Source organism: Rhinolophus ferrumequinum, chromosome 17, assembly GCF_004115265.2.
Source record: "Rhinolophus ferrumequinum isolate MPI-CBG mRhiFer1 chromosome 17, mRhiFer1_v1.p, whole genome shotgun sequence".
Taxonomy (NCBI): domain Eukaryota; kingdom Metazoa; phylum Chordata; class Mammalia; order Chiroptera; family Rhinolophidae; genus Rhinolophus; species Rhinolophus ferrumequinum.
The window spans coordinates 32196469-32210227 of NC_046300.1; the positions used below are offsets into that span (position 1 = coordinate 32196469).

At 43.3% G+C, this 13759-nt stretch overlaps 1 protein-coding gene across 6 annotated transcripts in view; it reads left to right on the plus strand.

Moving 5' to 3' along the window:
• The window catches only part of NEK11 (NIMA related kinase 11), a 203233-nt gene that overhangs the window by 138465 nt on the left and 51009 nt on the right, over positions 1 to 13759 (plus strand). The gene's annotated exons all lie outside the window — the stretch shown is intronic.

The following is a 13759-nucleotide window of genomic DNA, read 5'->3' on the forward strand; positions in this document are numbered from 1 at the left end:
TTTACTGTGTTTCCCTGAAAATAAGACCTAGCCGGACCATCAGCTCTAATGCGTCTTTTGGAGCAAAAATTAATATAAGACCCAGTGTTAAATTATTTTATATTATATTATATTATATTAGAACTGGTCTTATATTATATTATATAAGACCCGGTCTTAGAGTAAAATAAGACCGGGTCTTATTTTATAGTTAATTAAGTTAAATTAATTAGGTCTTATATATATTATATTATATTATATTCCCAGTATTATATTATATATATTATTATACCCAGTATTATACTTTATTGTATTATATTATATGTTAGACCCAGTATTATAGTAAAATAAGACCGGGTCTTATATTAATTTTTGCTCCAAAAAACACATTAGAGCTGATGGTCTTCTTTTTGGGGACACACAGAAGCAGCCAGCCTTGCTGCAGTGTTAATGCCCACTAACGGTCTGATGGGCCTTCTGTAGACCCAGTGCGTGTTACTCAAATGTGTGACTTTGATGTGACAGTTTCCACACCCATGGAAACCACTTCAGCCCTTATTTTGTCATGGTTGTGCCCCCTTCCCGCTCTACCATTTCTTGTCGGGGGTAAAGTATAGCCCATTGTTGGTCAGACAGACCCCAGCAAAACCTTGCTGTGGCATAGCCCAGTGGGCTCAGTATACAGCCACAGCCCCTAAATCTTTTAAATGGAATCCACTGCTGGGTTTAGGATAACCCCTACACTGTTTGCCCCATCACCAAAGCATGGAAGGGAAAGAGGGAAGGCAATGGGGTTGGTAACGACAGAGGAGAACGGAGCAGCAGTGTAAAGAGTGTGTGCGTTCTTTTCAGTGTGGGGGGTGGGAGGTCAGCAGCCTCCACTGCATTCCCGTTGGTGGGTGAGCAGAGGGCCACAGGCACATGGGGCAGTGTGGGGACAAGGACCTGCTGTGCTGCTCCTGGAGGCTTATGCTGACTTTTACAGAGCTCATTAGACTAGATGGAAATGTACCTTTGGGGCTTTGCTCTTCAACAGCCTCCCGCCACCACGACCGCCAACACCAACTCCTGTCTGCCCAGCTATCATCAGAGCTGAGGTGCCCTGACCATTCAGGGCACAAATGAACCTGCCAAAAAAATATGAAAATCCTCCTAAGCGGCCCTTGCCATCGAAGGCCCACCCCACTATTTTGCGATTCATTTACATGGAGAAATTTAATTTTCTGAGTATTTTATTCACCTGGAAAGAGCAAGTGAATACCATTTCATGGTGTCTAGTCTAGGAGGAAAGGAGTGTGGCATATCTGGGGCCTTATGGGAGGTGCTGTGCGTCCCACATAACTTGCTGATTTGGAAGCCCATGGGTTCACATTATACAGAGAAAACAGTACTTGTGGTTAGTAAAACGGAGCCACCCTGCAGCATGCTATGTACATGCAGGCTAAGCCCTTTACACCGCATCCCATTTTCTACTCACAGGCACTTTATGGGGTTAACATTTTCCATCCCAGGTACCAATGAGAAAACGCTAAAGCATAGAGAGTAACTGTTTCAACCTGGGTCACCCCGTCCATTGATGGAGTGAGGACTCAAACCAGCAAATACTCGTGTAGTAGACATTTTGGGTAAGTAGAGGACGAAAGGTAGAAGTTAGTAAAGCAAAAGAAAAGGAGATGCTTGGGACCTAAGGGACAGCTCCAAAATGTGTGAAAAGGGAACATCATCTGATGGTTTCAGATCATATTTAAAATATGGGGTCAAGTCTTCCACTGGGGAAACCTGTGGGATTTAAATAGGAAAAAGCTAGAACTGGAGGCAAAAATAGTCATCTGCAATAAAGTGTGGATGTCATGAGGGTTACCATTTGGAACACGAACACGCTTTCTCCTTTTGTTCCAGTAAACCTTTTTTAAATCGCAGGGCTGTCTGCCCTAGTCTATTGGACATGTGATGTGTAAAGAGATAAATAGTTAAGAGCAAGCGAGCGATTGGGAGGCAGGGGATTGATTCGAGGCAGGCTCCCATCCCCGCTGCTGGACCGCTGGGAACCGATTACAGCCAAGGGATTACCAGCCTCACCCGCTGAAAAATCCACCGCCCGTGTTGTGGGGTAGGCGTCGTGAGGCCACCTGATCCCCTCTGCTTTCCTTTTGCTTCTCTTTATCTTTCACATTTCCGAACTCTGTAATCCAAAATGTCTTAAGCGTTCTGTACGGGATAGCTATGAGTGTCTATGAAACCCTAAAGCAACCCCACAGATACTGACGTGCTGTGAACCTGGGCATTCATACGAGACAGCTGCAGTTAGAAGGTTTTCATCATGCAGAGTAAACAAGGCATTCGCAGTGACATGTGGACACACTGACAGTCACGTTTCGGTGGTTCTGTATTCAGTGACAGAGGTGTTCAGTGTTATGGGAGCCAGGGAGCTTGTTCACAGTTTGAGTTTTACAGATGTGGTTCTCTGTTCCCACCACTACACACGCTTTAAGGCCCTTTGCCTTGGCAGAAGGTGACCATCGGCAATGAGATAGGAGTTAAGATGTCACCTCCCTGATTTCAGGGCAGCCTCCACAAAGGTGCCACCGGCTCTGTCCTAGGGCTTTGTGCTAAACGGCGTCCTGTGTCGCCCCATGAATTACGAATGCAGATCAGCAAGGGCTTGGCTTCTGATGAGGTCAAACCACGATGTGAAGACTTCACCTGAGCGTGTAGAAAACGGATAAGGTCACCTTGGTGTTTTGGTTTCTGTAATTTAGCGACACTTTTTCAGGGCTGTTTGTGGATATGGTTTGAAGGAGAATGGAATAGCTCAGTAAAGCAACTCTCAGAAAAGAAAGTGGATGGGTTGTTTGGATCATTTATACATCACCTATTTGAGTGTTATAGGCCCTGAATTTATGGTAGTGAACAAACCGACACAGCCCTGCCTTCATACAGGCATGTCACCCAGTCTCACGTATTTAAATAGCGTCCAGACTGTCAACTCCCAAGTGCATGTCTTCCATTCCTCAGTTCTCTCTCTCAGAAGTCTAGATTCGCATATCCAGTCTGCCCACGAGTAGGGGTAGCAGTCATGTGGACTTCTACTAGACATCCTGGACTAAGCACGTCCAAAAATGAAATAACATACCCCACCCCCAGTCCAACTCAGCTCCTCCTGAGTCAGCCTTGACTTACATCCTTTCACTCCCATTCCACATCCAATCCATGAGTACAACGTATTGGCTCAACCTTCAAAGTGTGTTTCGAATATGGTCACTACTTAGCACCTCTGCTGCTACAGCCAGAGCCGCTGTCACCGCCCCAGTGATTGTTGTGATAGTCGCTAACTCACCTGGCAGTGATTCCCCACCTCCCTCAAACTAAAGGGCACAGTCTGTACAGTGGCCTTCCATTATCACTGACGGAAGCGCTCCATCACTCTAAGAACTGCCCTGGCTCACCCCACTCCAGCCGTCCCAGCCTGCTTCCTGTTTCTGGAACACTCCAGGCGTATTTCTGCCTTTAGAAGCCTGCAATATCCTCTCCTCCAGGTACACACATGATGTGTTCCCTCTCTACATCCGAGTCTGGACTCTCACTACCTTATACAAAGTAGCACTTGCTGGCCTGCCAATTCCCTCTTCCGTTTCCCTGCTTTGTTTTTCTCCATTTCTCCATATGACCAGCTGACTTACCACTGTTTCCTTGCTCATTCATTGATGGGCTGTCTCCTCCTACTAGAATGCAAGCCACTGAGGGCAGAGATTATTTGTTTGTTTGTTTCACTGCTGTATTCCCAGCACCTTGAACAGTGTTTAGCACAGAGCAAATACTCAGTAGATACTGTGGAATAAATGAATGAATGCCTGCAGCCTACAGTCTGCATACAGGTGGCCAGTAAGCCAGGAAACGAACACTGTGTTTTCATGTGGAGGGGGAGTGCGCGGAGACCTACTAAGAGGGGAGCCAGGGAGAGTGTCTGGAAGAGGACTTTCAGCTGTGACCTGAAGGATGGAAAAGGCCAGCCCCTCCATATAAGGAACTGGAGTTGGGAGAGGAGCATTTCAGAGAGGGGAAGACTATGTGGGGAGGCCCTGGGCATGAAAGCGCTTGGCAAGTTTGAGAAATTGCAGAGTGAGCATATTGACGATTCTGCACAGGTCAGGGCAGCGGCAGCTACATCATGAAGGTCTTGTAAGAAGAGTGGATTTTCTTTTAAGTGAAAGGCCAATCCAGTGAAGGGTAACTGAAATTAAGCCTTAGAGTGAGTCTACGGTGATAGAAATCAGAACCACTGTGGCTGAGAAGGGTGGGGATTGACTGGAGGAGGGCATAGGGAATTTTCAGGGATGAGAGAGGTGTTGTTTATTTTGTTGTGGGTGGGGGCTGCAAGGGTAATTCCTTTTTTTAAAAACTTTACTGTACACTTATGAGGTGGGCCTTTCACTGTGTGCACATTTGATCTCAATAAAAATATATCATGAACTGTGTCAGTAAGAGAAGAAAAATTACAAAAAAATCAAAGCAGAATTGTGACATTCATAGACACACAATGATGCATATAAGTCCTTAGCCTGCAAAATAAGGCCTGTTTTTTGGCTGCTTGTGCATGACTTTTCAGCTTCAAGGAGGTCCTGGGTTTACTCAAATGAGGTCCCTCAGGGAAAAAAGGTGAGTCCAGAGGGTGAGTAGGGAAGAGGGTTCTGTACGCTTTCGTTTCACCCTGTGGGATGACTCTGAGATCAGAGGTGACCCAGAGGTGAAAGCAATCAGTCCCTTCACACCCTCACATCTGCTGACGTGTAAGGGCCCCTTGAATGAGAGGTCGTGACTGGGGGGTCTGAGTAAGAGGGAGCTTTGCTGAGCTCTTGTCTGTGGCTGGAGCTGTCGTGGATGATCATGTCTCCTCTGTACATATATTTATAGATCTCTGTCTGCTGATGATTGTTCAGCAGACAGAAAACCGTGTCAGGCCTGGCAGCACAGGGTGAAGGCAACCATTTCCACTGATTCTGAGCAGCTTTTAGCCACTGGAAACGTAAGACACTTTGTAGCTGTGAAACTGTCTGTCTGTGTTGACATCTGCCCAGCCTTCTCTGAGGGGCCTTTGGGAGTCAGCATAGCCCACCTGCTGGGAGAGAGTGCTGCATGTAGACAGATGGTTGAGTTTTTACCACCTCAAAGTGTGGGAACAGGAAGCAGAACCCTCTGGGAGGCTCTTGAGAATGTCTAAAGATAGATGTACAACCGCTAAGAGGCTGTTGGTGGCCAAACTGAGCCCTCATCCCAAACTAAGGTCTTATGGCAGCTAGTTACCATTCATTCATTCATTCATTCATTCACAATTCATTCCTCAAGGGGCACATTATTGTATACTGGTTTCCATTTTTACTGATATCGTTTCTAGATCTCTTTATCCATATATTCAGCTTCCAAGAGAGCTGCATGAATTGTTTTCATTTACCTAACTTTTTATCTCCAACTCTTCAAGTTTCAGAGTTGTTGAAAACTTCTCTTAAACAGATACTTTGTTTCTTTTTAGCCAACTTACAGTTCTTTCTCATCTAACAAGAGGGAGACATTCACTGGGGAAAGCAGGGTGAGGGACGCGGCCTCATAGTCTCTCTGCCTTGCCTCTGTTTGGCTTCTTCCTCCTGGGACTCAGCTTCTCCGTGAGTGGGTTCTTATTGCTTCGTTCCTTCAGGGGAAAGGCAGAGCCTCTTTTCCTTCCTTGTTTCACCTTTTTTTTTCCCCACTGAAACCTAGTTGCACCTTGAACTGTACACCACTCCCAGAGTCTCTTGGATAAGTGACTGCCAGCCACAGATTGAGAAACAAACTGCTTCAGAAAGAGATTTTTCTTTTTTTTCCCTTAAAGTAATTGCGGTTTTTGGAATTATTTTAACCCTTTAAACCGCAATTACGTTTTTCTAAAGAATTTCTTTTTTTAAATTTTATTGGGGAATATTGGGGAACAGTGTGTTTCTCCAGGGCCCATCAGCTCCAAGTCGTTGTCCTTCAATCTAGATGTGGAGGGCACAGCTCAGCTCCAAGTCCAGTCACCGTTTTCAATCTTTAGTTGCAGGGGGCACAGCCCACCATCCCATGCAGGAATTGAACCTGCAACCTTCTTGAGAGCTTGTGCTCTAACCAACTAAGCCATCCGGTCCCACCCCAGAAAGAGATTTCTTCAATGGCAATAACCATTCCAACAGTGAGCAGAATGTTAACCTGGGTTCACTCCAAGTTGTTACGCATATAGGGTGTATACCCAGCAAACATTTTTGAGCATTTTGTTTAACAAACACATATTAGAGTTAATATGTGCTGGGCATGGATCTATACACTTTACAAATGCCAACATTTAATCTTTCCAACAACCCATTTTACAGATGGGGAAATGGAGGCACAGATAGGTTCAGTAATTTGCTCAGAATACATGATTGACACATGGCAGAGCTGGATTTAAACTCAGACAGGTTCACTCCGAAGCCCACTAGGCTGTGCCACTGTCCCTTGGTTTATTCTGTCAGAGCCTCGCCTGTGTGTCAGCAGCCGCCTCTTCTCATAATGTGGATAAATCCTGCTGCATTCCAGACAGTCTGACCATCCTACTCCACTTGCCACAGATTGGTGTAAGATAAACATGCTATCAATTCTGGCCCCAAAGTGTGGGGACGTGGGGCCCCCGAGAATGCTTGAGAAGTGACACACTAGGACTCTTTGTTTAAGCTATTTTAGGTGGGTTTTTGGTTACTTACAGCTGAAACTGTCCCAGATGATACAGATGCTAAATACAATTCTTTTTTTCTCTAGCAGGAATATTGGTGTGGGTATATGGTTACATAATTGTTGGATTTATCTTTTCAAAACATCATCGAGTCAACTTTGAAATCAAAGTTTGGATTTTTCAAGGAAGGCAATAATGCTTGTGGTAGGCACAAATGACAGTATTTTGGGCTTGCTTCTAAGAACTAAAGAAGCAAAAGTCAAGATGCTGTGTAGTTCTAGTTTGGTATAAACCTTGTAACTACATTTTTGCTGCCACGTTATTATTGAGTTTAAGAATGGTTTTGAGAATTTGGTCCATTGTGTCTATCAGAGTGTTAGAGTCCAACAAAATAATGCTCATAGAAAATCATCCTTCTGGATTGAAAAACTGCTTTTTATACCACTGACTTCTTTATGATTGGGAGATTTTTATGTTTCCCGGGAGTTAGAATTCTCTCATATCAATACAAAGTTGACTGGGAAAACTAGAAGTGCTTGGCAATTACAGATTGTTGTTTCTTTTTTTAATGGCCCAAACAAAGGTTTTAGAACATTTAAAAAAAGAGGTTAACTCAAAGCTAACATTTTAATTGGACTTTTTATTTCCGTATATGTAAGACTCACAATATTAAAATATCCGACCCAGAGAAGACTTCCATGTAAAATGTGATTCATTTGAGTTTTGTCATCCTCCAATTCATCACTAACATACCTAGTGCTATACTCTACACACCTAAATCCCTCGAATATTTCCTGAATGAAAACTGGAGTAAAGGGGAGACTTTGCTATTGTTTTAAATATATATTATACATAATAATAATGCATTAGTATCTATGGTTTCTGTGTAAATTAAGAGTTATACCCCCCACTCCACCCTACCGCGCACATACGCATCCCACTATTTTAAATGTAAAGTTCAGTGAAGAAAAGGCGTTGTGTTCTTGCAACCATGTAGGGAAGGTGAAATGTCTAAGTCTTCATACCTACACGCTCCTTTTTAGAACTCACCTTTATTTTTTCATGAGTGTAACTTGGAGTTATGAAATACATCTACCTATAGTCAGTTAAGTATGAACTCAGATACTCTGTAACAGAATGCAGCAAATATCGTGACTCCAAATATCATGACTCCAAGCTAGCACAGTGGGGATTTTGTTCTCCAGAGGACATTTGGAAACATCTGGAGATGTATTTAGTTGTCACAGCTGGAGAGGAGGTGGGATACTAGTAGTGTGTAGAGGCCAGGGAGGCTGGTAGTAGACATCCTACAATACACGGACAGTCTCCCGCCCCCCGCCCTCCCCACTGCCTCCCGACACAGAATCACCCAGTCCAAAATGTCAATAGGCCAGAAGTTGAGAAATTCTGACTTAACAAAATAGGTGCATGTAACAATTTCTTCCCGCTTAAAGTAACATTCTCACTAACTGAATAAAAGAATTCTCTAAGGCAACCGGTCCTTTCTAGTACAGTCCTAGTGGCAGGCTCATTAAAGGTGTCTACCATTGAACTCAGCGCCCATATCAGTCGTGTTGGTTAAAGGTTGCTCTTCAAATTGTGGTCCGTGGACCAGTGGCATCAGTGGCTGTGGGGAACTTGTTAAAATGCAGAATCTCAGCCTTACCCCAAACTTGCTGAATCAGAATCTGCATTTTTAATCTGATCCTTGGTGATCCCTGCTCACAATGAAATTTGAGAATCCAGGTAAGAGAACTATGTATCTCCTAAGTGAAAGGGGGCAGCTAGTTTCATTCCAGACAATCATCAGCTGCTCTCTGACATTAACTTTGAGAACAGTCTGCCACAAATGTTTGCAGACCTCACCTCCAAAGCCGATCTGTGACTAGAAACCAGGCCAAGAGTCCCACTTCCCAGGCACATGAAGCAAGACTGGAAATCTCCCTCCCACAGGAGTAAGGTAGAAATTGCTTCGTGTAAGATTTTCCTGTTTACTGCTTCCGTTGACCCCTAAGACTTTTCTCCACGGGTCAGCAACTAAAAGGAGACTGAGAAATAAGTCTAGTACCCATCTGGCCAGCATATAGTTATTGCAGTATCATTGACTACATTCCCTATGCTGTACTTTACATCCCCGTGACGATGTAGTTCTTAATCCCTTCACCTTTTTCCCCTAGTCTCCCAACACCCCTTCCATCTGGCTACCATCAGTTTGTTCTCTGTTTTTATGAGTTTGTTTCTGTTTTATTTTGTTTTTAGATTCCACGTATGAGTGAAATCATATGGCATTTGTCTTTCTCTGTCTGACTGAATTTTAGTATTCAAATTAACACAGGATTTGACACACATCTGCTACCACCAAATGTGAGAGTTATTGATTCCGAAACTACTGTTTCAATTTCATCCTCCGGTGTGCCCTCATGAAACAAATAATAATAAACCAAACATTAATTATATCGTTGGAGAAATGCATCAAAAGAAATAAACAGGCACTGTGATAGGGTTGACCCAAGGGCAGGTAGAAACCTAATTTACATAGATGCTCAGAGGTTCTCAACATCGAGTTGAGCTCTGAGGGATGAGAAAGACAGTCCTCTAAATATGTGAGGCAAGAGCGTCCTCAGCCAATGATAAGACGCCAAGGTGGTAAAGACCTTGATGTGTTTGAAGGAAAAAAACCAATGTGGTAGGAGCACAGTGAGTAGGAGAGAAAGTGGAAAGAGAGGAGGCTGGAGAGACCAACAAGAACTGGATCAGGAAGGGCCTGTGGCAAGCCATGATAGGATTCTGTTCTGTCTGGGGGGTGGAGGGGAGTCTGGATTTTATTCTGCAGGAACCACGTAGTAGTAGTGTCTGTTGCAAGGAATAGATGAAATAAACGATGGTGGCTTGAGCTAGGGTAGCTATTGGATCCTTATTTGTCTGCTTCTAATATGTGGCTCTTTATCTTTTATTAGAAAAGAAAGACCTTTGTATTGGTTTCTCAACTTGGCTTCTGTAATCCTACCAGCCACCTTATGGTGGAGAACATGCACCGCAGGGGAAATTGATGGGGGATTTACTGCTGAAAGAGCAGTGAATCACTCCGAGTATAGGCAGGAGCACCCTAGGGGCATATCCCTCCCATCCCGTGTTCCTGTGCTCTCTTCCCTCCCATCTATAGAAATGGATTATCTGACAGACAGACAGCTGCGTCTGTCTCCCTTGTCTTTGTATATATTTGGAACATAACTGGTATTTAATAAATGGAATACAACTGGGTAATGAAGTGGCTGTTCTGTGTGTGTGTGTGTGTGGGGGGGGTGTGTGTGTGTACTAAATCTTTCACCATGACTAGCTCCAAGGTGAGGCTTATTTAGTTAGAACTGGCTGATATGCAGTGTGATTTTTACAGCTCTGTGAAGACACCACCTGACTTCCTCCTTTGACATGCCTGCTTGCTACTGCCTAACCTTCTGCTATTAGAAATTCATTCCTCTGAAATGAGGTGATAGCCCTTACTGAAACACAAATATCCTGAGGTAACACACATGAGCCTTATCAACCATCTTGGCTTTCATGGGTCTATCATATCTTTTCTTGAGAGAAAGCAGATTTTCATAGAGAGGAAGATGAAAAAAGTATGAAGGAATTGTCACTCATTGTGGAGAAAATGCACTACTTAGGATGGTTGGAAATGTGAAGACAAGGGCAAGAGCAGGGAAGGAAGAGGGTTTTCAAATGTGCACACTCTGACTCAGTAATTCCATTTCTGAGTGACTGACTTAAAGAAACAGTGATAAACACGGGCCGAAAATTTATGGGCAAAGATAGTCATTGCAATATGATTTTTAAAAAAAGAAGGGAGAAAAAGGTGAAGGGAGTAAGAAGTACAATTGGTCATTACAAACAATCACAGGGATGAAAAATGCATCAGAGAGAACAGAGTCAATAATATGATAACAATTGTGTATGGTGCCAGGTGGGTGCTAGACTAAGGGGGGAGGGGTCACTTTGTATAAATGTCTAACCTGTATGCTGTACACTTGAACCTAATAGAAAATAACATAAAATGTCAACTGGAATTAAAAAAATAAGTAAATTGTTTAAAATGAAGCAACCTAAATGCCCAATGATAAGGGCATAGATAAATAAATATCATATGGCTTTACAGTGCAATGTTGTACGACCCTTACAATTAGGTTTCTGAAGATTGTTTAATAGCATGGGATGAAAGTCCAAACAAAGTGTACGTGTGTCTGTGTATTCTAGGTGCGCCATACATACATAGTATAACCTCCAATGTCTAAAATATAGATTTATGTAGAAAAGACTGACTCAATACGTGTGTGTATTTTTGTGGGTGTGTTAATAGTGATGGAATTTTTGGTGACATTTATTTTCTTGTGATAATTTTCTATATTTTTCCAGATTAAAAACCAATATGAATTATGCAAGAACATTTTATTTTAAAATCTACCTACAAACATAGTTTAAAAGGTGAGATTGCCCCAGATACCATTAGCTTTCCTTGTGGCTGCTAAGCAGGCGTGGCTCGGTATCATGTACGTTGTAGATCCCACTGGACCTTTTCACAACAGCTACCCTTCACCCCTTAGAAGCAATTTCTAACGCACTAGCCAAATTACCACATCTGTTTCTAAAGAGAAATCTAAGTGTTTGACTGAACTTGAATGTATAGGACGGTTTTTCAGAGCTGCATCTTAGAGGTCCCTCCTGCCTCTGAGGCATGTTCCCGTTACAGAAGGGTCGGTGGTTAGGGAGGAAGGAGACCCGAAGAACATCTAAATTCGTCAGCAAAGGGGCCATTAGGTTATTTTCACAGCATTTGAAAATCAGCTTCCCGGCGCTTGGCTGAACTAACTGAAGGCTGGTGGCACCATAATTTGATATCTAGAGAGAGGTGATTGCCCTCACAGACCACTTAGCTCTGGCAGAGATCAATTTAAATTGCGAGATACTGAGGAAATGCAGACGTTCCGGTCAACCCCAAAACCCCCACATTGCACCAGCCATAATATGTTCCTGACAGAGGTTTTCCGGGACTGAACTTCCTGCTAAAGTACAAACATGGTGCAGAACACCAGGAGACATCTTTAGAAAGATGCTGTGCTGGGGGCTGTGCTAGGGACAGGCACATGAAAATGGGAGAAACGTCATCAGTGACCTCAACATGTTTAGTGTCTCCGTTCACTTTGTGTAACAAAACAGCCCAAAACGTAGTAGCTTAAAAAAATGATTTGTTGTTTCTCATGGTTCTGTGAATATCTGGGTTCACAAGACAGTTATTCTGCTTCATGTGATTTTGTTTAAAGTCACTCATGTGGCTGCGTTTAGCTGAGCGCTTGGCTTTGGGATCCAAGGTAGCCCCACTAACAGACATTGTCTGGCTGTTGGTGAGGGGCATCTGTTTTCCTCCACGTGTCTCTCATGCTCCAGGGCCTCTCACCATGTTATCTCTCCAGGAAGATAGCCCGGACTTATGTAGTACTTGGCTTCCAAGAAAGTAAAAATGGAAGCCACGTGGCCCTTAAGGCCTAGTTATAGAAGTCACACAGCATCACATCTGATCCCTTCTGTGGCCCACAGTGAGTAACAGGGCCAGCTCACAGGGTGGGGAAAGAGACTCTGCTTCTTTATGTGAGAAATAGCACAAGAGCACAGGGATGCGAGGGATTGTTATAACCATCTTCGAAAACAATCTAGCGCACTCATTGTCCACCTAGCTCTTTGGCCTGAAGAACAGGGTTTTAGAGCTGGAAGACTCCTTAACCATCATCTGATTCACGCCCCACCCCAGTTTTACAGATGTAGAAACTAAGACCTAGACAGTCAAGCGGCTTGGCATAGGCCCCACCCTTAGTGGAGGAGCCAGGCTTAGCACCCAGGCTTGCCTGGTTGGTACCATCACTTGCGTATGTCGATGTGTGTGTTGCTTTTCCTCCAGCTGAGGATGTCTCTGCTGAGTTCCTGTCTGACTCAAGACTGTTCCTGTTATGTTTGGAAACCACAAGGCTGCAGAAGGCAGGAGGGACCTGCTCTTCCTTCTGCGTCTGTGCCTGGTACCTGCCTTCCTATTCCTGGGTTGGGCAACAGAGCCTTCTGTTAGGGCTTTGGCCTCGCTGACCAGTACTGACCAGGCATACTTTCTTCATCATTGCGTCTTCTGTACATTTGGACATGAAGTGATACTGGGTTTTACCACATGCATAACGACTGGCTGCCTAGACTCCACCAAGTGTTGTAAAGTGAAGCCCAACACATTTACGTAACATTGTAGAGTGGTTTATTATACTACAGTACATTGTTTCTAAAATCCGCAATTACTGTGATATGTGTTGCTTGTTTTTACATGGAGCAGGTGAGCCATAAATTATTAATTTCTCTCAGAATAACCACAAACCTGAAAGTAATTAAGAGGTTCCATTTTCCCAGATCATTATGATGCTGTTTTGACTGTTTGCAGCCTCCTGGGGAGAGGAGATACTTATTTTGTATTAAAGATAATGTTTGTTGTCAAATACAGTACTGTGATTCCCTCCGAGCCCTCATGGGATGACTGACTCTTATTATTGAGAGTTAAGGTAAATAAGTGCAATTCTTAGATTTATGACTCCTTGAAGACCATAAATTCCCAAAGACTATCTGGTAGAGACAGTCTCTAGGAAAAAATATTCACTTGATTCATGCTGTATTGAGCAGATTATGGATTGCAGAAAATTATTTTTTAATTCTAGTAGCGTTTATCATCTTTATAGATTAAATAAGTAATATTTATTATTAAAAATGTACAAAAGACATAAGCATACAATGGATAAAATAAAGATCACCCATAATCCTACCTTGTAGTCAAAATCACTGTTAACATTTTAGTGTGTGTTCTTCTCATCAGAGAGATAGGGCAATAGATCTATAGATTGATGTTTGGGGGCGAGAGAAAGGGAGAGAGAGAGAGAGAGAGAGAGAGAGAGAGAGAGAGAGAGAGAGAGAGAGAGAGAGAAGTATGTTTTTCTTTTAAAAAAATAGGATTATACTGTCAAATAATTTTGCAACCAGGTTTTTTTT